Genomic DNA, 12672 nt, shown 5'->3' with positions numbered 1-12672 from the left:
TTAAGTTTTCCTCTGAAATATTTTACTTGTCAGCTTCCAACATATTTCTGCACTTAATTAATCTACAAAACCTGAAAAATCTTCAAGTGTATAAATATTCTGCTCAAGTAATCTTCTATGGGTATCCAAAATTCGTAAGATAAAATTATGGTGATTACACATGATTGAGGCAATATTTCACTTTTCAGGGAACTTTTACTACAGTAGCAAGACCATAGCTAAAATTACTGGCAGTGTTAATTGGATTCCACTTTAACAATCACAACATAAGTGATGTTGATTGTCACAGTGTTTTATATGGCAGCATATGTATGACTAAATTTAACACATGAAACAGCACTGATTCATTTTTCCTCTGGCAAAAAATGTCTTTATGCTATTGCATAAGAGTTCAGGGTGGCCTGCATCTTGAGCAAATGTGATCTTCAGAATTGAAAAAAACATGTTTAATATAATAAAATATGCAGACTCAGAAACCCCCTCTGTTTTCATTGGCCACATGGCATTTCTGGCATGTAAAGAACCTTCTGCATACTCAATAGGAACTAATTGTTCCTGTGTACCTGGAAAAATTATAGTCCTTGGTATAGAATGAATGGAAATGATTTTTAAGTAAAAACAGATCTGAAATTGTAATTTAGTAATGTAGCATAAAATTCTAGTAGTACATCATTCTAGTACTGTGGTATCAAGCCACTGATACAGCAAAATGTTCAAAGAATTATAATATCTAAACCATATAATAATTTTATAACTGGATCATGTAAAACATTCTTTCTTTAGAAAGTAGGTGAAGATATGACGACTGTCTGGAATTAGTTCTAAGATTAGTGATTAACCTTAGACAACAAGTGCAATGGAGATTGTTTGCTGTATGTCACCCAAAGCATGTTTGATCACACAGGCTTCCTCCATAGCAATGCAGTGATCAATTAATATAAAATTTGAAAAAACAGGTGTATTTCTTATCTAGAGTACTATATGCAGTACTGAAATTGCCATTGACAGTCCAAAGACTGAGAATGTTTCTTTCCAGCAACTAAAAAATATTTTGCGGTTTGTTTTGTGAAGTGAATCTGGTGGCAGGTAAAATACAGGACTGAAATGTAGAAAAATACAGACAACGCGTTTCTGTGTAAGCACACACATGGAACTCCTTTTGGCTCATGGAAGAGCTGAGCAATTCTGCTCTTAGGAGAAGATTTTCCTGTTTTAATTTAGTCTTCTAGAAGTCAGGTATTTTAGGCTAAGGTGCTGAAGGCTCCTTTCGCAGCCAATGGAGAGAAACAGGCACCTTTGTAAAGTAGCTTCTCTTTCTGCAATGTGCAGATGAATCTAAGTGCTAGAAATTTCCTGGGTTTCATAAAAATGTGATGGATTGAGGATCATACATGTTCTGGGCAGACATAAGGACCTTACTGACAATACAGAGAATTCCTGGGCTGAAAGTTCTCTAATCCTAATTTTGCACAGTGTGTCACAGAATTGCCACCAAATTTAAAAAGTAATGCTGATTTTTTACAAATGAAATAGAAAATAAGCCCAGATGCAATTTCCTGCGAATTCTGTTGGGTACCAAGAGAATACTAGATTAATTTCCCACAGGTGATAAGAACTAGATCCAGGAATTGCAGTATTACTAAAATAAACTGTCTATTTTCCTTACTACACCTTTAAACATAATATTAGGCCATGAGTTAATTCTTAGAGTGAAAAAAAGATCCGACAGACTATTACAGAAGTAAAAGAAAGACTTTAATATGTAAAGCAAGATTACAGAATTTAACATCTTTGGTACAAATACTCCCTCAAAAAGAAAAAGAGGAAAAATGTAGAAATATCTTAAATACATATATTTAGATGTGGACTGGAAGATTGTCTATTAATTTCTCCAGGAACTAAAAAACCTGCAGTATTTGGTTAGCAAACTAGATGAGAAGCTAGAGTGTCTGCATGTTATAGGTACATCTCACAGCTTCCAATGAGTCTGCAATAAAGTTTTAGTGAAATTTATTTTCTTGAAGAAGGTAGCACTTCTGGTAGTTCCGTTGAGCCGTGAAATTAGCTTTTATATTTACTCTGGAAGCAAGTGATTGCAAACTACTTTATCTTGGTTTGTGAACCTGTGATGGCCACATCAAGACCATACAAACACCTGCCATCAGCAAGGCCCTGCTGTTTCATCAAAGCATATTTGCTGTACCTGGAATGCTGTCGCATGGACTTTCCTGAGATTTGATACAAAAAAGTATAGTCAGTCCACAAGGTGATTTACCTGTAGCTTGGTGTTAAGAGATCCGTACTGTGAGGAATTTCAATGCAATGTGGGGTTTATTTTTTTTCCTTCTCTAATTGCCTTTGTGTATAAATTTTAGCTCATGGTGTTGTATGATAAGAAATCGTGCTGCTTTGGATAGGACCTCAGGAGTAATTTGTATTTTTTCTGTTCCTAGAGATAACAAGCTAAGAGAAACCCTAGGGAGTACACAGGGGAGCGCCATGAATGTCATGACATTGTTCAGGCTCCTGAAGCTGTGGCAAAGGTTGGATTTTCCAGCCTTGGCAGGGCAGGGGAAAGCCTGACTGCCACAATGTCACCTCGCAATAGAGGCTGCAGCAGCATTTGGCTACAAAAGTGCCCATGGTTCGGCTCGGCAGCAGCACCCGAGTGCACACTGCCTTTGCTAGCAACAGAAAAGCAAAAATGCCGGGTCTGATCTCCGTGGGGAGGCCTAGTTTAGTGCATGTCCTCTGACGCACATGTGCCCAGGTCAGGGGACAAGGGGACAACTCGGGCTCATGGCCACCCAAGTGTCCCCGTGAGGGTGGGAGCCAGCGAAGCCATGGGTAGGAGAGGGCACGGCGGGAGGGCCCTCTCCTCAGGCCGCCCTGAGCCTGTATTTTAATGCAAGGGGCTCCCTTGTGAGGGAAGTTCAGCCGCAAGGCTGTTTCCACAACTTTCACAGGTTTTTGACTCACACCATACTTACAGCTGAGCGTGGGGTCCCAAGCAGCCAGCTAAATCGAAAGACTCACAGAAAATGACACCAGAAGATAGGCCTAAAGCAGTGGGGTCTGAAATCAGAGGTATGTTAAAACATAAGGGATGTAAAGAGAAACAAACCTGGGCAATTTAAGACAGAAAAATCATGGAGTAAAGTGAAATGAACCCACTGGATTATAGTTGTGTGTTGAGCTTGAGGCAAAAGCAAGATTAACTTTATTGAGGTCAATAAATAAACCTCCCCTTCAGAAACAAATTACTTAATTTATCTCTGTGGTGAGACAGAGCCATCTGCAATGCCCACCCATTGCCAGAGCGGTTCTATAAATAACTACCACCATCGCACTAAAGCAGAAGGGGATTAAAACTCTCATTTAGCTCCCTTGCAGAGACAAAATATGAGGTTTTTATTGCATGTGAGGAGTGTAAGTGGTTGCTTAATGCTAGGTGAATGATGGCCACCACAAAAACCTTCCCAGGGCACACTGATGCACTCAGCTTTCCATTTGGAGCTAATATTTCTAGATCAGGAATTAAAGAGAAAACCTTCCCAGAAAAAAATCTATAGGAGTCAATGTGCAATTGAAAACCAAATCGTCGGATAGATTGAAATCTGGGTTGCCAAAACAGTTTGGGACACATAACTGTTTTAAGACTCTTTTTATGTCCCTTCATTTTTCTTCAATACATATTTTGTTTATATAGGATTCCTATCAAATGTCAATGAAGAACACTTTGCAAATAAATTCTGCTTAAATATAATAGCCAATTCAGTGACAGCCTTACTTTTTTCGTCAGTTTAATGTTAGTAACTTCAATGCATGCAGTACCAGAATAGGTTCTGCTTCTTTCCTAATGATTCTCTCTATCTTTAATTGAAATCTTACTGTGAATGGCAAAGGGTAATAGCCAGAATGCAGTATTTTATACTGAGTTGAGATTCATGAGGATTGGAAACAGAGAGACAAGGATGGAGGAAAGAGTATAAATGACCAGGTAAATCAGTATGCTAGGCACACACTGGTGTTTGTCACTGTCCACACAGCTCTCTCTCATAAGGAGTATGAGCTGATGAAAATAAGACATTTTGGGGAAAAAAGTTAAAGAAAATTTTGGAGCAGTTCTTTTTTGGGGAAAAAAATAGCCACCAGCTTTGGTAGCTGTGGGTAAAAGTAATGGAAATGGGGAGGCACCTTCTTAATTTATTCTTGGTGGGAATCTCTCTAATTATTCTTTTTACCCATACATGTTGCCTTATTTGCTGCAGGTCACTGACACTATCATCTGAACCTACCCTGGAAGGCGTTTTATGGAGGTCTACAACAGCAAATATTCAAAGGCCATGATCAGACATGATTGTGAAGGTTTTGCTGACAGAAACACTTGAAGACATTTCTCCAGCAGCTACTCACTATGATCTATTAACTGGAATGTAGTGCTCTTTGGGGTAGTAGAGTAAATGCAGAGAAACAGCATTTTTAATTTAGCATCATAGTTTTCTACCTCAAATAGACCTGCATTTTTATTTACGAACATGCCATTTTTATTGTGAGTAAAAATCCATGCATCTCAAGGTACCTTGCACGTATTCGGGAAAAGTCTTCAGGCTCATTCAAGTTTTAAGCTGAGGTAGCTGGTTTTACGCTGATGCAGATGAATCACCATTTATCTGCCTCTACTGGGTAACTTGTGGCAAGAAAAGCAACCTCCATAGGGAAAAGGGGTATTGAAAAAAAGCAGGTGTTCTTGAGGGAGCAACTGGTAATAATAGCCATTTCCTAAAGGAAAATTTTTTTAAAAAAATTTTAGACATGACAAATTTAGACAAAGGCATGACACCTCAGGCACCTGGTGAGATACAAGTTTCCCAGCAGCATGACTGTCCATCCTGTTTTCTCTTCTTTCCTGTGAGTTCAGAGGAAAATCATTCTTCATTAATCTTGTAATGAAATAAATGTAAGAGCATAGGATATGAGATAGGCAAGACTGATTTCTCTAAACATTCATTTTTTAAATCTAGTGCTTTGCTTGAGAAATCAGATAAGATAGAGGAGCTTTCTAAAGGCAGGAGGAAATGCAAGTGCCAGCATCTGGCGGACATAGCGCTAAACAGGTGGTGCCTATAGACTAAGAGTAGAAGTTGTGGAGTTTCTTCTGCCTATGTTGGAACCAGTAAATAAAAGGGGCAGGGGGTGCTCCCTCTCACCAGTGAAGGCAAGCAGTGAGGCACAGAGCACTTCCGAGGACTAAGCTTGTCTCTTGAAAACAGGGTGGCCTTACCTCTCTTGCTCACCAGCAGCACCCTGATGGCCTCTGCTATCCTCTGGGGGAAGCAGCTAACACAGCCCAAACCTGTGCCTGGGAGCATGCAAGTGGCTGCGTGGCATGGGCACTCCTACGTCACTGCTGGTGGCCCTGCCCTCACCCTCTTCACTTTAGTCGTGCAGATGTAACCCCAAAGACCAGCAAAGGGCCAGAGACATAGGGATCTTCTCAATCTACTGATCGTCTGGCACTTTCCTGTCAAGCAGGAAAATTACTTTTTCATACCAAAATGTATGTAGGGATTTTCTTTCTTGTGTCTTTACAGCAGGGTTTCAGAGGCTGTAAGGAAGAATTTGCATTAGATCACAGTAGGAAACAGGCATGAAAAGGCAGAGAAAAGGCAATGTAATAAAAGCAGAGAAGACCTCAGGCCTTCATCTTTCTTAAATATTTATATATTCTTCTCCACATCCACTTCTGACAATACATTCTCCCTGTTTTTCATTTTCTTCCATGTCTCCATCTCTTTTTTCCTCATTTTTCTTTCTTCCATTCTCATTATTAAAAGGTTTTCCTTTCTTTTTTAACCCACTTACTACAATGATTCCTCCTGCCTATTGCCCTCTGGCTCTTCAGCCCATGGTTTCTCACTCTGTTAAAGAATATTTCTGGGAGTTATGTATTATGAGTAATTGATGGAAAACATTTCTATCCAAGAATAACAATTTGGAAGAATAGGGGACCCCAAGAATTTTTTTTCCCCAATATTATTGCAATGAAGCATTGATATATGCTATCAGACAGGCTAAAGTCAATATATTTAAAAATCCTAAACCCCAACAACAACCTGATGAAAGCATAAATGCCACAAGAACACACAATACAATATCTATGTACATTCTGATTTACAGAGTTTCAGTTCAGTGCTTCCCAATTTTCGCCATTCAATTATCTAACTAAAATGAGTTTTACAAGCAGCTCCTCACCCCCAGGTCCTATGGAAACTATGTATTAGTTTGCTGCTAGCTCTGTCTACCTTCCAAAGGTTATCACTGTTTTTTCTGTTGCAGGTATTAAAAACCAAAATACAAATTTCAGCTGACTCCCACAAGTTCTGACAATTTATTCAGACTTGGGCAAGGCATTGCTCCCTCCCAGAATGAATCCCAGACTCAGGGTATGACAGAGCTTCTGGAAGCTGTTGAAAGGTGTGTTTGAGGAATACTATTTTATGCATCTTTATATAAGCAGTAAACAAGATCCCACAGCATGATTGATGCTGTGTAAATTCTAAAAAAATATTTGTGGGAGGCTGGAGGAGTAAACTCAAATTACTTTAATAACCTGATTTTTAACATGTCTCTGTGAATGGTTGATTTGGCACAAGCAGAAGGAACAGAGAGCCAAGGGAGGTACAAAGGGAAAGAACAGTTTCAGGGCAAGAGGTGAATCAAACCTCATCCTGTTAACAGCTTTGATTCCTTTATTCTATGGGCACAAACCAGTATAAGCCTCAAAGCACCCACTTTGACTGATCTCAGGTTGTGCCCAGCTGTACCCCACTTCACCATGAATTTTCACCCATTTTACGTAGTCACGTCTTAGCATCACAGCAAACCATCGAAATGAAACTATATTCAAACAAGCCAGCAATCTGCTCCTAGGACCTCATTTAGGTTTTGGAAAATCTACTGCCAGAGTGTGCAGAACCTAGGAATAAAAGCCAATATGGTTTTGAGACTATTATATCTGAAATCTGTTTTCATTTCTGGTATTTTTTTCAAGAGATACAAAAGAGATAGCTATGGAAGACTAGATAATAATATTGATTTGCAAAAGGTTAAGGGGTCGAGATAGTCTCTAGCAAGGAGTCTGTTCCAGAGACAGATGTTTATAAGAAAATATATTAAATGTTGGAAGTGGGAGAACCAGGTGAAATTCTGTGAGCTGTAAAGAGATGATGGAGAACCGAGCATGAAAATGAGTGAGAAAGAGCCTCTGACCATAATAGAGTGGAAAATCAGAACGAGTAGAGGGGTTTTATAATTTATTTTTTAAAAGTTAGAAGTCAACTGTACGATACTGAGAGACTAGAAAAAGCCTGCATAAGTTTACATTACTCTCACAGAGTATTAAAATTTATATAAATATTAATACCTGCTCATATTTTATACTGAGGGCAAGTGTCCCCTTAATTCAGGGACACAGCGGATAATAGATATTTTCTCTTTTTCACAAATAGTTGTTTGTCTCTTGTTTAGGACTTTTAGGTACTAACCAGTTTCTGATCAGTGTTTTTATGGTGATAATCAGTAAACCTTTTTTTACTGCTTTTCTAAGGGGTTTCCATCCTCCTTTTCCTCCTGCAGCTTGTTTCTGTCCCCTCAGCTAGCACAGGACCATTTGATTCCGCACAGCCAAAAGGGTGGAGATTTCTAGAAATTAAGCACTGCAGAACACGGGAGGGGAAATCCTTTCAGTGACTGTCATGTCCCTGAGATGTGCAGCTGAATGTCAAATCAACTGTCTGCCTGGCTGCTTTTTAATCTCTGGTGTGGGAGCGGTCAATAGGAAAAAGAGGGGTTTAATCTTTTTTTTTTTTTTTTTTTTTTTTTTTTTTAATCCCATATCACTTTGCAGCTGAGCTTTGCGGGCAAAATTAATAGTCATGTTTGAACTCACAGATGGAATTGTTGCTGAAGCTTTGGCTTATGTAGAGACTAGTTTTGATACCATGTTGGTAAAACTCTCTCTGGGAGAAAGATCATGGTTGGCGTCCTGCCTGGATCACACCATCATCAGCAGAAAGGTTTCCATTCACACCAGCTGCACTAAAGCTCACCACAGAATCCTTAAAATTTCATGGTCTGGAAGTGATCATATACCTCTTTTTTTGAATAACTTATCTGTACTCGGAGTTTACTCAGCCTTCAGGCCAGAAGAGTACATAGGAGCTAAGTGGGACTTCAAGGCCCCAAGGCTATGATTTTGTCTCGCTAAAATACCAGTAAAAATGACATTCTTGAGTAAAAGTGGCAAAGTAATCTTGCTTCTCAGGAAATTGGGACAGGCGAGAGTATTGCATTAATTGAGGGTAAAGGTTAGAATTTCTTCACTGCACAATTTTGACACAGCAATTGCATCTCAGTTTCTCCTATTATTTGAACATCAGCAACAGCATTGTGCTAAAGCAGTTCAGACATTAATAATTTCACTTTCCACATAGCACCTGATCTCTAAATACCTTTGCTCCATGTACCAACAGTACAATGGTTATGAGGGTCTTAAGGAGCAGCTCATGAAAAAGGTGTAGTTCACAGTGACAACATACTCCTGTTCTCATGCATGTGGTGCTGCAGAGTTTTTGCATCATTCTTTTCTCAGTTTAGAGAAGTAAGTCCCAAAGAGGTTGGTGGCATTTTCTCACTCAGAACAGTGGTCCGTTGCTGCCTGTCACTTCTGGGGCTCTACATGACCACTTGTGCTGGGTTGCCATGACAAGATTAAATGTTGCTGAAAGCAGGGAAAAGCATGTCCCCATCAGGGACAGCCCAGGGCTGAAGAGCCTTGACATGCATGACCACAGCTCTGAGAAAGATTGACTTAGCTGGAGAGGGAGAATTCGGTTGCCCTGCAGCTTCTGATCTCCAAGGGTGCATCCAAAGACACAGGATTTGCCATATTTGCATTGTTCTGAGCCTCCTTTTTTGAAAGGATATCCAACACACTGCTCCATACTGTCAACCATGTTAAGGCTATTATCCACAGCAGCAACATGCCTGCATCCAGAGGCAGCCCATCCCAGAGGAGCCAACAAGTGGCAGCTGCCAGAGGCAATCTGTATCCATTGGCAAACCCTCTTTTAGTCCACCCCACTGTTCCACCCCACAGCTGACACCTACTACAGACCAAAACTACTTCTGGGTCTAAAAGTGGGAGGGCATGTCTTTCTGGCCACGGCAAACTCCTACAGACCCGAGGTACAGCAGTTTAGCTCCGGCAAATCTACGCTGATAATAGTTTGCTGATTGCCATGGCAGCTAGGGGTCTTACTGTGCCCGCGAGAGGCCAAGGTGTACATTGCCATTCAGTGCTCCTCAGCAACGTCCTTATTGTAGCCATAGGAGGGACTATGGAGCATATCCCAGCACATGGCAGGGCCACAAAAATTACCATAGACAACAAATGTGGAGTGGGGTTAGTTATGCCCATGCTGTATGCCAGGACAGCTGCCCTCAGCCTGTTCCCCAGGAGCTTGTGCTGCCCTGGTGAGACCTTTCTAGCATTTGCACCACTGCTGACGTGTGCAGCTTCTACACCCCATTACTTCACTGGGCAGTTTGCTCTGAAGAGGTTGCACCTAGTGCTGCTGCTTAGTGCCCACCACAATCTCTCTATGCCGTTGTAACGTGCTGTCACTTTTGATACCATTATGAGTCCATTATGAGGAATAAAATGAGCCTTGAGTGGAAAAATATTTTATTTCCAGAAAAAAATGGTTTTAGAATAACTGTTTGTTATTAGAACATGATGGAAGGGAGGGAGAAAAAAATCAGTTCAACCTTTTCTATTAAACTACATCATGAAACAAGAAACTTTTCTGATCCATTGAACGTAAGGCAGCCACTGTTTACACATAGCTATGTGCACTTATTTCTAAAAATCCTCATGGACTGTAGAACTTCTTTAATAGAATTAAATAAAAGAAGGAGTGGATAAAAAAAGTCTTCCATCTATACAAAAGAAATGAGGTTGTGTAATGGTCTTTGCAGTGTAATTAGATGAAGTGTGAGAAAATTATCCATTATTCTGAAAGGCACATTTGAAATAAAAATGTCATTCTTATGTTATAAATAAATCCTGGAAGGTGTTGAATAATAGCTGGCCATCACACATCAGGATTTGGGCAGTAATTATGTCAAGTTAGATGAACCTTTTCTAGTGTGCTGTTTAAATAAACACTGGCAAATAAAAGTATTACACTGTCTGTAACAACAAGGAAAACATACTGTAGTGCAAGTGAAGAATGGAAGTGAATAGCTGGTAAAACATACTTGGGTTAACTGCTGAATTTTGGTTACTTTACAAGCATAAGAGGTTTGGACATCAGAGGCAATAGTTGACTAATAATTTACTCTTTTTTAGCTTTTTCTGAACTAGAATCTAGACTAAATTACCAGTGATGCAGAAAGATCTTTTACAATGCAGATTCATTTTAGTTTGCAGTGCAATTCCGTATCTGTTGAACTATCTGTGACTGGATGTTGGCACAAGGAAAGCTGAAATAAATTATTCATAACGATTAGCACAGAAGTGCAAAATTTCACAGGAGGATTAAACTGGAGTGACTAATTTAATCTATCTTGCTGTTTACAGAGGTTTCAATAAAGTAGTGAGGGTAGGAAAATTGTCATGTGACTGAGGTGAGGTAAAGAGATGTTCTGAATAAGTTAATTCTAACAGCAGTATTTGAGTAACGTGTAGTCTGAAATCCCATTGAAAGCTATTAACAGCTTCCATGAAGTGTGTTTTTTGCTTAATGCAGAACAGCAGGCTAATTTACAGAGGATGGATATGTTAGGTCAATGGAGCAAGCAATCAAGTCTGTCCACAGAGAGGAACTCAAAGTACCACTCAAGGCAACAGCCACGAAGATACCTGATCAGAAGCTGGGACACAACGTTACTGGACATCCACATGCATTTGAGCCAGAAGGCAATGATATAATACACCAGAAAATAAAAGCGTTTCAAGAAGCAGCAAAAAATTAGAGCCTTTCTGGCCCGGAACTGACAGAAGGTTCAGATAATGGCACTTGAAAGCAAAGGAATTTCCTACTTCTTATATGCAAGGAACGCCTTCATGTATATCCCTTGTAAACAAGCAGAACTGCAGCAAAAGAAATCCAGCTTTCACCAGTTGTTCTACTGTCACAATCAACTTTGCAAGTGCCTGATCATGAACTAACAACTCAGATTAATGAGGCAAAAATATATTCAGAAACAAAAGACTTAGACAATAAGAAAGATGACCTGTATTATATTTCTGTAAGGACCTTAGACTTGTGTCTGTATCTGCCCGTGATAGTCTGAGGTCCTTTCTGAAATCAAATAATACCTTTCTGTGACATCACATAGTTTTTTAGAGGAATTTGAAAGGATGGCAAGATTTTTACTGGAAGATGGTTGTGAAAGAACATTCTAGGACATAAGTCAGGCTGAAAAAGAAAGTTAGAGAAGAATTCATATGATTAGAAGGCTATAGCAAGATGAAACTGCTCGTAAGTATTCAGAATTTGTCATGCAGCTTGAAGAGAATTCTCCCTGGAGCTGTGAAATCACTCACAAATAAAGTGCAATCTAAGTAAGAGATGGCAAGAAAAATTCAATTTCTCCGAGACTTGATTCTTGGCTGTGATCAATGCTCTGAAAACATATGCCCATTTCTTTTAATTAACATAATTAGAAAGATATTTTCTGCAAGAAATGTATTTTGGCCCAATCCTTTTAAAGCTAGTAGGTAATTTAAAATTATTTGAATGTCTGTGTTGCATTCTCAGCATTCTTTCATTGTCTTGGATGATTTCTGCAAGTTGCAATGGTGTCAAACCATCAGTTTACATAATAGCAGCAGAGTAGCTGTCTCTGTGTAAAGAAGTCCACTCGGCGATGGCACAGCATTTGTAGGTCATGAAGTACAGTGGGATTCAGGTGCGGATCTTCCAAGGCATAATTTTGCTACAAACAGGAACAATCAAAGAAGGAATTTGACTGGAGAATGAATTATAGTAGCTGATTCACAAGACAGGCCCAAATTCAGGTATTCGGCACTGATCCTGAAAGCTCAGCAGTGTGCTGGGACAATTAGCCAGGATGTTAATAGAAATAACTGTCCTTTATGGTTATCAGACTATCTCAATAATTCCTAAGTTTATTCTGTCCTTCCAATAGCAAGAAAAATTACAAGGAGAATTGCTCTTTCTCTTCCACCTGGAGTCTAGAAAAAAAGCTTCAGGACTTAACAAGTGCAATATTTCGTAGGACTTGTTTCTTTAGAATCTCTTGGTCTGGGACAAGGGATGGGTCTAACTAAATATTTCTGGTTTATACAGAAGCATTTTAGCATCTTTTATGAATTTCTGCATACCTTTGTGCAAAAAACTGACTTGCATATCGATACAAATCTGATTTTCCGAAGAAGCTTGATTTCTATGACATAGAAGGAGGATGATTCATTTCTACCATTTTTTAACTTCAAGCCTTATCTTTCTTTAAATTATTACAATGGCTACTGTCTTTCTCATTTTGATGGTTCAAGTTCTATACCCATGAATCAATCTTTTGCTGTTACTTCATTAGTAAGACAGTACTGTTTTATGCATACACAATGCCAATGTAACTGTA

This window comes from Falco biarmicus, chromosome 5 (genome assembly GCF_023638135.1).
Source record: "Falco biarmicus isolate bFalBia1 chromosome 5, bFalBia1.pri, whole genome shotgun sequence".
Taxonomy (NCBI): Eukaryota; Metazoa; Chordata; class Aves; order Falconiformes; family Falconidae; genus Falco; species Falco biarmicus.
Note: the sequence above shows the minus strand (reverse complement) of the source record.